General features: G+C 36.8%; 1 protein-coding gene across 2 annotated transcripts in view; it reads right to left on the bottom strand.

The window, feature by feature from the left end:
- LOC105209503 (uncharacterized) overlaps positions 1–14,809 on the bottom strand; it is a 172,360-nt gene that overhangs the window by 9,740 nt on the left and 147,811 nt on the right. The window contains exon 1 of one of the 2 annotated variants that reach the window (XM_011179919.3): positions 9,367–9,554. The exons of the other annotated variant lie outside the window; for it this stretch is intronic. The gene's annotated coding sequence lies outside the window, so the exon portion shown is untranslated. Of the gene's footprint in view, positions 1–9,366; positions 9,555–14,809 lie in introns of those variants that run through there. 2 annotated transcript variants of the gene reach the window in all.

Here is a 14,809-nt window from a genome sequence, read left to right on the forward strand (position 1 = left end):
TCTCATTTATTTATTTTTAATATATCCGCAACTTGAAGTATTGGGTAATATTAACTGTTCATTTAATGCTTACTGCTTCAAGTGCCAATTACACTTAAGGTGCGGTTAGACGGCGTAATGAAAGTGTTTTCAGAAAGTTTGGCGCTCTTTTGTATCCAATGTCATTCAAGAAATCGGCGAAAAGTGTCTTGTGTGGTAGGACAGGCAGAAATAGGCGACTTCAATTCTACTGGGTGCCAGGCCACAAGGGCATAGAGGGTAACGAGATAGTGGACGAGATTGCCAAACGAGGCGTAAAACTGTCATCTGAATGCATGATCAACGTAGATAAACCTATACACTGTCTATATGATGATCTAGATAGAAACTTGGTAAAAAAGTTCAAAGCGCGTTGGAAGAATATACCGGGATGCAAAACCGCAAAAGTTATGTGTAAGGCGGTAGATAAGAACTACACGAGATTTCTATTGACGCTCGATAGAAGCAAATGTAGGAATATGGTTGGCATACGCACTGGTCACTGTCTTGTGGCGGCGCATGCCTACAAGATGGGGCTGATATATCGCGAAGACTGCAGGAAATATTAAGAACAAGGCACTAGAGAAACAATGGATCACCTCTTCTGTGAATGTCCTCCATTATCAAGACAACGGCTTCAGCACATTACGTTATTCTGGAAGAGATTTCGTTGGTGAAGCCACAAAGCCTTTTGAAACTCGCAACAAGCGCAGGCATCCTAAAGCATGATTACTCCTCATTAACTACGAGACGGCACTCCATTTGGTATCGCAAAGGACCAAAACTGGTCTATGTGTGGCTTTTAGGCCTACCAGAGTAACATAACCTAATCTATCTTTGTCCAATGGTTCCCTTTGTAGATGTAAAATATCAATTAAATTGTGCTCCAACTCTTAGGTCTTGGGTTGCCACTAAACCGAGTGTAAATAACCAAAAAGCTACTAATATGATGAACATGGAGTTTAAATAGACTTAAAACTCTTCACATTTTACACACACATCATACACATCACATTTTATACATCAGATAGAACTTATTTAAGAAGTGAAATCTTAAAGCATTAAGTTTCTATCTCGAATCGCTGGACTTCTAAGTTTACTGAGAAATTTACAGAATTTTAATTCCGACAGAAATTCATGAGCTTACATATATACCCATGGTCAATTGTGCAGGTTACACATATTTTGAAGACCTAAAGGTTAGTAAAGTATACAGTTTCATAGAATAACATCTGGTACTCATGATCTCGAAGAGTTTCGAAATCGTTAAATTATTGAAATTCCGAAGTTTTTCTTTTCTTGAGGTTTAGGCGCTCAATCCACATCAGATTAGTCAAAAACGTCTTTGACTAATAAGACACTAAGACGTATTTTGCTCTAACCCACACCAAGCGAACATGCGTTCTTGTCTCGTCTTGTTTTATGAAGCTATGGGCTGTTCTCGTACCAGACAAGAAAAGACGTATTGACTAATCCGGTGTAGGTTGAGCCTTACATAAATCTTATACTGAACATTCGAGATTTTCCTATTTGGAAGAATCAAAATTCAAAATTCGAAAATCAAGTCAGTTATCTATTTCTACAGTAAATTAAACTGGATACAGAAGAGCGAAGGTAGTTAAAAAGTACATTATAGAATTTCGTCGAAGAGGTGTCTCTGATATTGAAGACGTATGCCTATCACAAATCAATAAATTGAAAATTCGGACGCGTGAAGCAAGACGATTGCTATTAGTTTAAGATCCCTTATGATACGATATTATACTTCAAAATACTTAGTTATGATTTGTACACAATATGGTATATAATCTTGTCGTTTCCACATTTATAAAATTATCTCTTGATAATTTCTTATTTAATTTATTTTCAGCTAAGGTTTTCATGGACTTTTAGATGTTTCCCATCCTACTTAAAACATGAGATTTGATTTTAAACTACTTTTAACGACGGTTCAATTAGTTTTAATTTTGATTCGAACGGCGCAGGAATCTTAAGGAATCTTATGAGGAGATTTCTGGCAGGAATTAAGCTGAAAGTTTGTCAATACCTATCCAGTACCTAAAAGAGAAAAAGCGGTAGAAGATGATTTTCAACTAAGGTCCCTGTTTGAAAGACACAAATCTAACCACAACAGCACCCACAGTAGGCAAAATTAAGGAAACTAATTTCCAATTTTGGGAAATTCCCGCTGGAAAGCAGTAAATTTGGGTTTTAACAGTGATTTGCAAATGAAAAGCACTTTCATTGCCACAACCGGCAACACCCTTAAACAATAATGATTTGCTGTCGACTACGCTGTACCTTTGTCTGCCCACACCTTTGCGTCTGGGCCAACATTTTTACATTTTTTGGCAGTCCACATTGAAGTTGGCCAATTGCCGAAACGCTACATTATGCGCTCCGCCGTAAGCTCGTCTTCATGCATGAAACATGCCAACACATACGCGCATATTTAAAACGACAGACAGTCTCAATGTCACGGTTGCCCAGCTGGTTTTGCAGCGATAACCGCGCAACGTAGTCGCTTCCGTCACTATGCTTGGAGCGCTGTGTCTTTGAGTGTGTGTGTGTGCATGTAAACAAGTCGCGCTTGCGCCGGTGGCTTTGACTCGCAAATTGACGTTTGAAATTTTTGTATTTTTTTTTGTGTTTTTATGCATTCGCGGCATTACATAATACGTACATACGGTTCATGGCGAGTTCGCGGCACCGCAGCAGCGTTGATTGCCGGCGCAGCGGAAACGGCGCTTAATTGCAGCGATTTAAATTTCGTATTCACTGCGAATGCGCGAACGCTGGCATGCATTTGCGAGCAGTTTGAGAAGAAGAAAAAGAAAAAAAAAACTATTTTTTTTTGTTGAAATTAAAACTGTAAACATATAGTAAAATGCTAAACTGCACTGCGGGCTGCGGTTGCGCACGCGGATTTCATAATATGCGGCGACTGCGGACTGCGTGCAGTGTTGCATAGGAAATGAGGGAAATTCACTTCTTCAGCCAAAGCGAGGTGCTCCAAATAAAAAGTGGGTTGGCGCGTTTTTGATTACTCCGATGTTTTTTTTTGGTTGTTGTAGCATTTATTATGATTACAGTTTTTTTATGTAACTTTAACAGTTGTTGTAACCGAAATAGCTGCGCCATGTAAATGCAGCATGAGAAAGGGAAAAGTAAGTGGGCATGCCAAATTAATTTGGAAATCTTTACTTTTATTAAAGTACACACATTTTCTATCACAAATTGTTTGCTCGTTTTGCTGTTACGCCTCTTCACTTAGCCCATTTTCACACACACACACACACTTTTCATTACACGCTTAGACCATTTAGAGTATTTAATGCGCACTCGAGCCGCTTTCGAGGAAATAACACTTGACAGGCGGCAGTGCAACGAAAGGCCACCGCGTGACACCTCCACGGCTCGCCGCTGACTCATAAGCCTCATAAGCACTCAGAGTCTTAATGGTGTATTTGTTATTTTTGTATTTACGCTCTTCAACGGATTTAGTGGTTTCTTCTTTTTAGAGCTGGTGTCTTGGGTTTTTCAAAATCCATACATACATATATCTAAGTTGATTTGGTTAAACTACGGCAACGCCACCAAGCTCACGCTGACATAACACGCCGTTTTTGTTTTTTTTCGTTGCCCAGAAAGTGACGTACAAATTGCTTGTCCGATTGTCAGCCGGTTGTTAGCTGCCCGCACAAGCTCCAATCAGCTCCAAGCTCGATACTGCTGTTGCAATGACTATGCATGGTGTTGTTGTTGTTGCAAAGTGATGTTTTTTTAATTTTGTTTTTATTGTTGTTGTTGTTGCTACTAATATTTTGGTGTTGTTGTTGTTTTTTCAGTAAATTTTATTATTATTATTGTAGTTGTTGTTGTTGTTGAGTGCATTGCCTCATCAATAGCACGCTATTTCTAGCAATTGTCATCAGTGTCATCCGCATCAGCGCTGATGTTTAATCATGACGGCTGATCTACTATGTACCAATATCTGTAGTATGTTTGTCTGTTGTTGATGATGGCGATGGCGTGCTGCGGTTGTTAGCAGACAATCAAGGCGATTGCATGTCACCATTTATTAGTTATGCCTGTAAGTCTAACTTCACGGCGTTGGCTTAGTCACACTCTTCATACACAATCAGCTGTTTAAATAAACACTTTGAGTGTCTGCAACTTTTAGGTGCTATAATTTTCACTTTGCCGCATACTAATAAACCGGACTAGATACCAAGCAAAGCTGGATTATGCTTACCACCAGTGGATTGATTCAGAAAACCAATGCTAAGAGTTCTATTGTGGACGATTCGCTCGATTTTGGCAACAAATTCAACTTCTTTATGATGGCTAATTACCGTAAAATCCGGTTCGGGTTCGTAGTTGAACTCGGCTGAAATCATATATACATAGTATTTAAGGTGGAATTGTTTGGAGAGACCAGCGATTCCAAATATTCACACACAACAATAAGTTTCTTTGGTAACAATAACCACCTGGTCGAGCTCGATAGGATTTGCGTTTTCTCATGTTCATGTCTCTAAAGAACTTCCAAGTTAAATTTGGGTTTTTTCTCAAATACAGCTTTGACTAGACAGCGAGCAGGTAAACAGCAATGGGTATCATCATCAATTTTAAGATTCTTGACTTAATAGCTGTTCGAAACTTCTGCGAGAATCTGGTTTCTTTGAAAACATTCGGAAATTAAACAAAAACAGAGTTCGTTAACTAAGAGGGGTCATAACTGTTGCTATTATTTTTATCTCGAGGTGAGATTTGTTAGTTTGTAAACGAGTTTGTATCTGATTTTACTGCATCGATCTAAGTTCCAAAAAAAACGTGCATATTGTTTGGATCTATAAAGTTGGATACATCGCACAGTTGAGTAAATTGGAAGAGCTGGGTCAGAGGTCAGCTGGAGTGGAATGTCACGAGGCAAGATCGTTACTATTAATTTATGTATGAATCCTTCTATTTAATTGCACTAGAGCTTAGGTCGAAACGGTATTCTATCCACTAGACATTGATTGGGCAGCATATACCCCAGAATACTGTATTTCTTGGTAGTGAGCATTCTCTTCTCGAATAACTTGGCCATATCCTTAAAACATACTGATATAAGGATTCAGTGAGTTTGGATCTAGTGGTTTCTTACCTCCATGATGTTGGTTACTACCGACTAGCTATAACTATTTAGACTATTATAGACTGGACGCGTGATCATTTGTTCCCTATTCCTTAGGTCTAGCCCTTTTTCTTCTAATAATCATTTTCCCTCAACAGATTTAGTACTTTTATGAAAGGATCTCCATGAAACACATATTCCTGAGCATAGCTAGACAGGGCACACACAAACTCGAGATTTCTACAAAAATCTTCTCATCACTTGCCGAGGTTTTTGGTGGCTGTCATTAAGTTTTGCGCGAAAATTTCTACGCCACCTCACTCGCAGTGACTTTAATAACTCGCACTAGTTTAAAGTTCATCTTTGTTGTTATTTCCCACTGTTTCTCCACATAAATTTGCACTGCGCTGGCAGATGCCGCTGGTTACTGCTCACTTTAATAGTGCTAATAATTTTTCTATTCGCTCGCATTTATAATATACTTTCAATTAAGTGAAATGATTTCTTTATCTCCGCTGTAGCTTTTTGTTTCACTTAATTAATGTTGTTGTTGTATTTTCAAAAAATAAAAATATAAAAAAAGTATTAAATAAATAAAAACACAAAATAATTGTGTAAATAAACAACAACATTATAAATAATAACAAACTCAAGAAACAACAACAACAGGAGCATCTGCATTAGGCTGCTTGCTGCCACTTGAACTGAATGAAAGTGAAAATCTCAACAAGACTTTTTCCCGCTGCCGCATTACATGCATTGCTTTTTGTATTGTTGTTGTAATTTTGTACTGTTTTTTCTTTTGGCTGTACTGAGCGCTTAGCTAAGCTGCGGTGTCACCTTCAACTACATAAAATACATAAAATACATAAAGCCTTGTCTACGGCTTTGGCTCTGCCTTTGTACTTAGCTGCCTCAGCTACTTGGGAGCTTGTGAGTGCTGACTTCAAGTTGTTGTGGTTGTTGCTGTTGTTGGTGGTGGTATTTTTCTTATATCCCCCACCAAGGTTCATCAGCAAAGTGTCAGATTTATGGCATGTGTTGGTGGCATTGCGTTACTTTCGCACCCTTTCAATTTGTGGCATTGTTGTTTTTGCTTGTGCAGCTTCATTGGCATTCACTTAACTGTTTGTTGCAATTAGTGTTCGCGCAGAGGCACGTAAAAAACAAGCAAAACTTTCTCAACTGATTAGACAGTTTTTTTTGCAGTTGCAATAATTAATATATTTTTTTCTAATTTTAATTTGCTATAAATTTGTTGTCATATAAACGAGTGTAAAGTCAACGACTTTTTAATTAATTGGATAGCATATTATAAGCAATTATTATTAATTTCTATTAGGAGGAAGTTACGAAAACCTGTACCAGTCAGTGTGGACTTCTAGTTCAAACGAATCCTTTTATCGGCTTGTACAAGGTGTGTGCGAAACATATTGGGCTTTAAGCTCTAATAATTTATGTGAGTTCTCAATTTTTGAGTAATATTCGACCAGTTTTGAAAATATATAGCTTTTACTTCAATTAAGACTAGAACTAACGCCACCCTGTGACAATATTATGCTATCAATTTGGAACCATTATTACTCTGATTTAAGTCCTTTACGTTATAATATTACCTTATTTTAGAAACAGTTTTTGTGCCAGAATTATCTATTTTGGATTATATAAAATGTATGGCTAACGCGGAATATCATGAACAAGTTTTTAATATTGAATTAGTACTATTAGCATAATAGTAATGGCTTGAGCTTGAGGAAGCATATATAAATTTAGAAATAAGACGAATAGAAAGCCTTTTCTGGTCAAACATATCATCCACAAAATAGAGAAATACAGAAAAAAGAGGAGGTCCATTGATTATTAACTATCTCCATAGATTATTTTAGTTCCCTAAAAACTAAAAAATAATAAACTCACTTTTTGATCACTTGCTCTTTGGGTATTTTCATAGAAACTGGGTACCAGAATCTCTTTTCGGTTACCGGATCATTGCAGCGTTTTCCAAGCAGAGATCACTGCAATTAAAGAAAGCCTTCACGCTCTGTCAAAAAGAATGCTAACGACTAGATACATATTAATATTCTCAGATAGTCAAGCGGCTTTAAAATCACTAAAGTCGCAAAGAATATCTTCGAAGATAGTGAAAGAATGTTTGGATTTATTAATGAAAATGACATCATATTTCACGATACCCCTACAATGGGTCCCGGGACATAGTGACGTTCCTGCAAACTGTGTAGCAGATGAACTAGCCAGATTGGGCACAACACTGCAGTTCGATGCTATTAGGGAGGACAGAAGCTGCCAAGAAGAAGAGGAGGAAGAAACGATTACACCCCTTCTCTGTGGATGTCAGGCTCTGTATAGGAAAATAATCGCATCTATTGGCGGCGGTTTTCTCGATGAAGTGGGCGAAGTTGCTCATATCAAATTGTGTGAACTTTTTCACTTTATTAAGACCACAGGGTGGTTCAAAGATGACTCTATAGTCTGAAGGACTAGCACCTTCCAAATGCCTAGGTGCGTCGTTTGACAACCACTTAACCTAAGCTAACTTGTTCTTTGTATCAATTCTGATGTCCCGCTATCAGACCGAATATGCTGAAAACCTAATACGATACTACATATGTAGAGCTTAGTACTTGTAACAATGTCACTTTATCTCTTGTGGGTTTGAAAACCCGAAAATGTCGGCGTTTTGGACAAGGTTAACCAGGAAACCTGTTATTAAAAGTTAAGAAACTAAGAAAAACGATTTCAATGAATAAAATTATATTTTGATGTAAGCAAAAAATGTCGCCCCCCGATTTCCTGAATACTTTGCAACTTTTTTTGTATGTAAATAGTATTATTTTTAATTTTTAATTGATCTCAAGCGTTTACACGGGCTTAAAACAATACGATTTTTGTCTTATTATTAATATATTTATAATATTGTCATTTAAGTCTGAAGAGTTGATCGCTCGAGGGTATTGTGCTTTCAAAGTCAGTTGTCATGATTTCTCGAAAACTACTCAACCGATCTTAATAAAATTTTAGACAGTTATTAGAGATATAATTTACAAGGACTTTGACGTAGGTTCTTTTTTTAATTTAAGTTGTTTTCCTTCGTCTAAGTTCTAGTTTGAAGTCTTGACTAAAAACGTATTCTTTTATTTTCACTATTTTCAGATAATCTGCTAGAGGTTATGCTGTTGGCACGGACGCACCTTTTTTCAGAGGACTCGTCGTTATGACACCACTATGGCAGAGTTTTTAATAAATTTCTTAAACAATTTTAGATTTTCCTAATTGAGGGTGTAACTAAAAGATATACAGAATTTGAACTATATATTTAAATGTTTATTTTAAAAACAGAATTATTGGAAAAGGCGGTTTTTTTACAGGACGAAATCAGTGGAACCGCTTTAAGCGTTTGAAATTCTATCTGTTCAGACTCGGTTGCTGACAAGAATTATTCTCGAACTAATTTGTTTAAGCTGTCTTGCAATCAGTTCTGGAACGTTCTAAGCTCGCGATCTGTTTTGAAAACATAAAATCGACTATGGTAGGCTAATTCTTGTTTATGTGATGCTCCACGTGTTGGATTTTTTTGATCCTGTCGAGTTTCTCTTACAAATTGTAGAATCATTTTCAGGTTATTTGACTAAGATAGGCGCTAAAAGACTGAATGGCTTTTTATAAAATGGTTGATATAGACTTACAGCTTACAATTAAGAAAACCCGTTTCTATAATTTTATATTGCTTTTTTTTCGAAATTAATATTGAAATCTCTCGATTCCTCAAATGGTATCATATTCAATATAAGCCTTTAAGACATTTAGCCATTATAATTGTTATAAAACTTGAAGTTTTAGTAAATAATTTATAAAATTCCTAACAAAAATAATAATAAACACTAGTTGTATTTTTCCAACGACAAAATAAGTGAATTCCTGATTTTTTTTCTATTAAAATATCTTTAATAAAACAAAATTACTTTTAATTATTTTTCACTTTCTTCGCTTCTATTTTAGTATATCCTTAGAGTCCATGTTAGATAGTATTGGTTTTGATCACTTTCATTTTCCTTGTAATGTGTTTTTTTTCTTTTTTGGGTAATTCCAACACAATTCACACCAAATACAAGTTCAATTCCAAATATAAATTGCTAGACACATTTACAAATGTTTGTTTATATGTAGTACTTATATAACAACTCAAACAACGGCCAATGAACACTCACTTTTCTGCTTGTAATTTCGATTAAATTTGCCAATAACTGATTTATAGGCAGTTGGAAAACAGGAAACCTGAAACAATTGTGGTTCTCCAAGACGAAGACGGGCTTTTTGAAAATGTGCAACAGACGCGTTTTTTGATATGCGGCAGATCACTTCACGAACCGAAAAGCAACTGAACGAAATTGAAAACGCTTGCTAGCCAAGTAAAGCAGCCATCCACGGCGCTAAGCCGTGCACGTTAAGGAAAAACAACAGAAACAGCAACAACTACAAAGTGCCTACACAAACGAAATGCATGAGTAAAAACTTGGCTGAGACCATTGACTGAGTGACTACGCGACGGACTGATTGTAAAGCGGCGGCAATACAGGCAGCGGCAGCGACAGTGACGGCGGCGGTGGCGACGGCAAGCCAAGCGAAAATGGTTACTCACAAGCAAATGCATTGAAGTGGTAGAAACGAAGCGCTGATGAAGGCAGCCAAACGGACCAGACGCAGCGGTGGCTTAAAGATGTTTGTAAAGGGTGATTTTTTAAGAGCTTGATAACTTTAAAAAAAAAAAAAACGCATAAAATTTGCAAAATCTCATCGGTTCTTTATTTGAAACGTTAGATTGGTTCATGACATTTACTTTTTGAAGATAATTTCATTTAAATGTTGACCGCGGCTGCGTCTTAGGTGGTCCATTCGGAAAGTCCAATTTTGGGCAACTTTTTCGAGCATTTCGGCCGGAATAGCCCGAATTTCTTCGGAAATGTTGTCTTCCAAAGCTGGAATAGTTGCTGGCTTATTTCTGTAGACTTTAGACTTGACGTAGCCCCACAAAAAATAGTCTAAAGGCGTTAAATCGCATGATCTTGGTGGCCAACTTACGGGTCCATTTCTTGAGATGAATTGTTCTCCGAAGTTTTCCCTCAAAATGGCCATAGAATCGCGAGCTGTGTGGCATGTAGCGCCATCTTGTTGAAACCACATGTCAACCAAGTTCAGTTCTTCCATTTTTGGCAACAAAAAGTTTGTTAGCATCGAACGATAGCGATCGCCATTCACCGTAACGTTGCGTCCAACAGCATCTTTGAAAAAATACGGTCCAATGATTCCACCAGCGTACAAACCACACCAAACAGTGCATTTTTCGGGATGCATGGGCAGTTCTTGAACGGCTTCTGGTTGCTCTTCACCCCAAATGCGGCAATTTTGCTTATTTACGTAGCCATTCAACCAGAAATGAGCCTCATCGCTGAACAAAATTTGTCGATAAAAAAGCGGAACACCGAACACTGATTTTGGTAATAAAATTCAATGATTTGCAAGCGTTGCTCGTTAGTAAGTCTGTTCATGATGAAATGTCAAAGCATACTGAGCATCTTTCTCTTTGACACCATGTCTGAAATCCCACGTGATCTGTCAAATACTAATGCATGAAAATCCTAACCTCAAAAAAATCACCCGTTATATGAGTGTGCAGCGCCAACAACGCAACCGCTCGACGCTTTGGGCCGCAAATGTACAGCGGCCGTCCGCGAATATCTCAAAACCCCAGCGAAATGCCAGTACAACAAAACAACTTCGCCACTGAATTGTTAAAGTATATAATAGTAAAGTATATATCTTTTAAAGTCTATATATAAATTTATTTATTTATATATATATATAATATGCATATATACCATATATATTATATATATGTAGAAGCATATAACAATATCTCGGTGTGTCCGTGTACAAAAAACATATTTTTGAGTCATTTCAGTAAGAAAAAGCTCCAAAGCAAAAACAACAACGACAACAACACCATCAGCAGCTTGGCTTGAGATCTCCGCTAGAGTCACTCATTATTGCGCAATTGTGACATTAACCACTTCACAGCAGAAAACGAAAAACTCGCACAATCTGCGCTACCAACAGCGCATTAAAGACAACACAACAACAACAGCAAAGCCAACACTAACAATAAGCTAAGCGATAGTAGCAAAAAGCGCGATTACAGCGTTATTCGTGCTCATAAAGCAGCAGCTGTAAGCTGAGCTGAGCCAAGCGTGTGTGGCCGGCAAGATGCTGAGCTTTAATTGAATTAACTGCTGGGCTTTGCCCATTCATTGTTGGTCCACATGTTTGTGTATGTATGTAGGTCGGTTTTTGGGATGCTTAGCATTATGGTTTTCCTGCTACCGAAAATTTTCGCTTCCATTATACATACATATTTGAAATGTAATGCGGTCTCACGTTCAAAGTCGTCCTAAGTTAATGGGACACTTCAAGTTATATTCCAACTAACTTATGCGGGCATTTTAGCAGTAGCTTTATATTACGTTCAAATTTTCTTGCTAAGTAGTCTTAATTAATCTCAATATTTATTTATTTTATTCATTGGTGTAAATTTCAGATGATTTAAAATTATGATTTAAATTTAAAGGTCACCGGTTGAAAAACTTTCAAGTCCATAAGATTGGTGAATTAAAAACTACAATTGCATATACATATACGTTTTTAGTATTTAAATGATAACTTATTACTATCCTTAATAAATTCATTATTTACGATATATATTCCCTTAGCTTTAGTTGGTTCTTATTCTAAACCACATAGTGATTTTATTTGTATTTAAAATGGAGTTGTCGAAACTCGAAGCACGAAAACATCTCGGGTGTGTTCTAATCTAGAATTAATCACAGCATATAGAACAGTGGACACATTTTAAGATTTGAAAGATTTGGATTTACTTACAATTTCAGATGTAATATGTCTATATGTGTAAATCTATGACGAACTCAACATCGTATTAAATATGAAAAAAACATGAATTAGGTTGTCAATGTTTTATAAAAAGTGTTACAGTGATCGGATTTGGTTCAAATATACGCCGTTTCGTTCGATAATCTGTTCCCATCTAGACGGCAACTTCATAATACCCCTTCGTAGAAATCCCCCTCCTAATTTGCGAAGAACTCGGACAGCCATTTTTCACAAGCCTACTTTGAGTTCAACTTCACACCATCAACGGCGTTCGCCATGGTCAGGAACAGGTAGTAATCACTTGGCGCTATGTCCGGGCTATATGGTGGATGCGATAAAACCTCCCATCCGAGCTCCCGTAGCTTTTGACGAGTCATCAACGAATGTGTGGTCTGGCGTTGTCCTGGAGGAACACTACACCCTTCCTGTTGGCCAATTCTGGACGCTTCTGGTCGATCGCCTGCTTCAAGTGGTCCAGTTTTTCCCAGTAGATGGTAGCATTAAGCGTCTGGCCATATGGGAGCAGCTCATAGTGGATAATTCCCTTCCAATCCCACTAAACACACAGCAAACCTGCCTGGCCGACAATCCCGCCTTGGCCACTGTTTGGTACGATTCACCGGTCCGTTTTCGCTTGATATTGTCGTATGTGATCCATTTTTCGTCAAATCATGCGGCACCCAAACATAAAGCTTTTTTGTGTATACAGCCTTCTGCAGATGGTTTAAAATGGTTTGGTGACTAACTCCCATCTCCTGGGCGATGTCACGAGATGCCACATGCCGGTTTAAATCGATGTTTTCCATGCTTTGATCGGTATTCGTCGTCACAGGTCTTCCGCCGGCTGACTTATCCGTGGTGTCGTTTTCACTCGCTCTGAATCGTCGAAACCATTACTCCGCAGTTCAAAGTGATAGAGTACCATTCCCCAAAACACCATTAATCTCACGTTTCTCTAGCGGATTTGTATTTTACGAAGAAAAACTTTAAAATAGCGCGAATTTCGGCGTTAGTGAACTCCATGTTTAACGCAATATCAAAACTAATCATGTAGGTTATGTCAAGACCTTTCAAAGATGTATAGTATTGTCAGATACGAGCTCTGTAGCGCTTTATGCATAGCCGCGAAATTCAAAAGACAAAAAGACGGAAGGGAGATTTTTGATATTAATAATAGCAAAGCTGAGATAAGAAATTTTTTTAGCATCTATTTTGTAGTACTTTGTATATATTTTTAGCGAGAGCAGATGTCTCATACAATATACATTGAATTATGTACGTAATGACTCACATAGCATGCATGTGTCTATATTTATTTTCTTTAACCAAATCGATTAAGAATTTCTTCAAACAACCGCATTTTTTTCAGTCGGTGGTGATTTTACTTTTCTAAATTCATTGGAAAAACTTTATTTCTAGAGCAGTCATTCGATGGGCACTGCTATATCTGCGTGTATATTACTGTGGTAATAAATTTTTTTTTATAAAATCTAGTAGCTATGTCAGTACTATACTGACATCAATTGACTACTTAATTTATAAATTGAATGATGGTACCATATCCAAATTGACAGCTAACAGGACAATTAAGAAAATTTCCGTTGACATACAATAAATAAATTTACTGTATAATAAAACAATTAAATAATTACTATATTAAATAATAATATGTGACCTGGTCTACGGAAAGGGGGCTTAGGTGTCAAAAAATCAATTTTCACTTTTTAGTTGATTCGCAGCAGTTTCTCAGAAAACTAGTTTTCGCACGTTAGCTCCCTTTTCGTAGACCAGTCACATATTGATCTAAATATTTTTGTTTAACTATTAAAACGATTGTCACCTAAATTCATTTTAGAGAGTAAGGACAACAGCATTTCAACTCGTCTCATCATCCTGATCTATTTGGCACATCAATTTGATCCATACCTAACTCGTTTAGTTTTAGGTTACAAATAAACATGTGAAGAAAGGTTTGTACTCGGTGCAACATGTTGGAATAATATAAAATGTGTTAGAGCAAATTGATGAAAATCTAAAGAAATTGGTTAATAATAATTGTTTAATGAACCTTGATTTGGAAGTTATTATTGTAATTGAACCAAAATCCAAAGAGGACGGTGTAACTATTCTGATTTGGAGTAATTACCGGAAAATCTTCCTGTATCAGGAATCTATAATTTCAGGAAGTTTCACAAATAAATTAAAACAATTTTGAAAAAACTATCAAACAATGTTTTAACTAAATTGAGTACGTTTGAACACCAAACACTTTGAATCAATTTACAACTTAATTAGTTTAGTTAATTGACTTGTCTGAATGTGACATCATACATCAATATTAATAAGAATAATCTTCGTGTAATAAAATAACATACCAATCGTTTCGAACAGAATTAATTTCGACAAATTTAAAGACGTAAATTTGTGTAGACAAATCTGTAGATTTGTGGTATTTCATAGCACAGGATTAACTCAATCCAGATTCAGAATTTTCCAGCAATAACTATTGGACACCTTGACATCAATCAATTAAAACAAACCGTAGTGGGTTTTATCACACGCAGCATGTTGAACTATTGCTCCAAAGCAATATCTACAGCAAATCAAGGAGCTTAAATTGTCGTGCTAGAATGGGAGCACGACCTTCGATAACAAATGTATTATGTCAATATTGTCTGACATTGTTTACTTTATTTTTATTTGACGTTT

The sequence above is a fragment of the Zeugodacus cucurbitae genome, chromosome 2 (assembly GCF_028554725.1).
Source record: "Zeugodacus cucurbitae isolate PBARC_wt_2022May chromosome 2, idZeuCucr1.2, whole genome shotgun sequence".
Classification (NCBI taxonomy): domain Eukaryota; kingdom Metazoa; phylum Arthropoda; class Insecta; order Diptera; family Tephritidae; genus Zeugodacus; species Zeugodacus cucurbitae.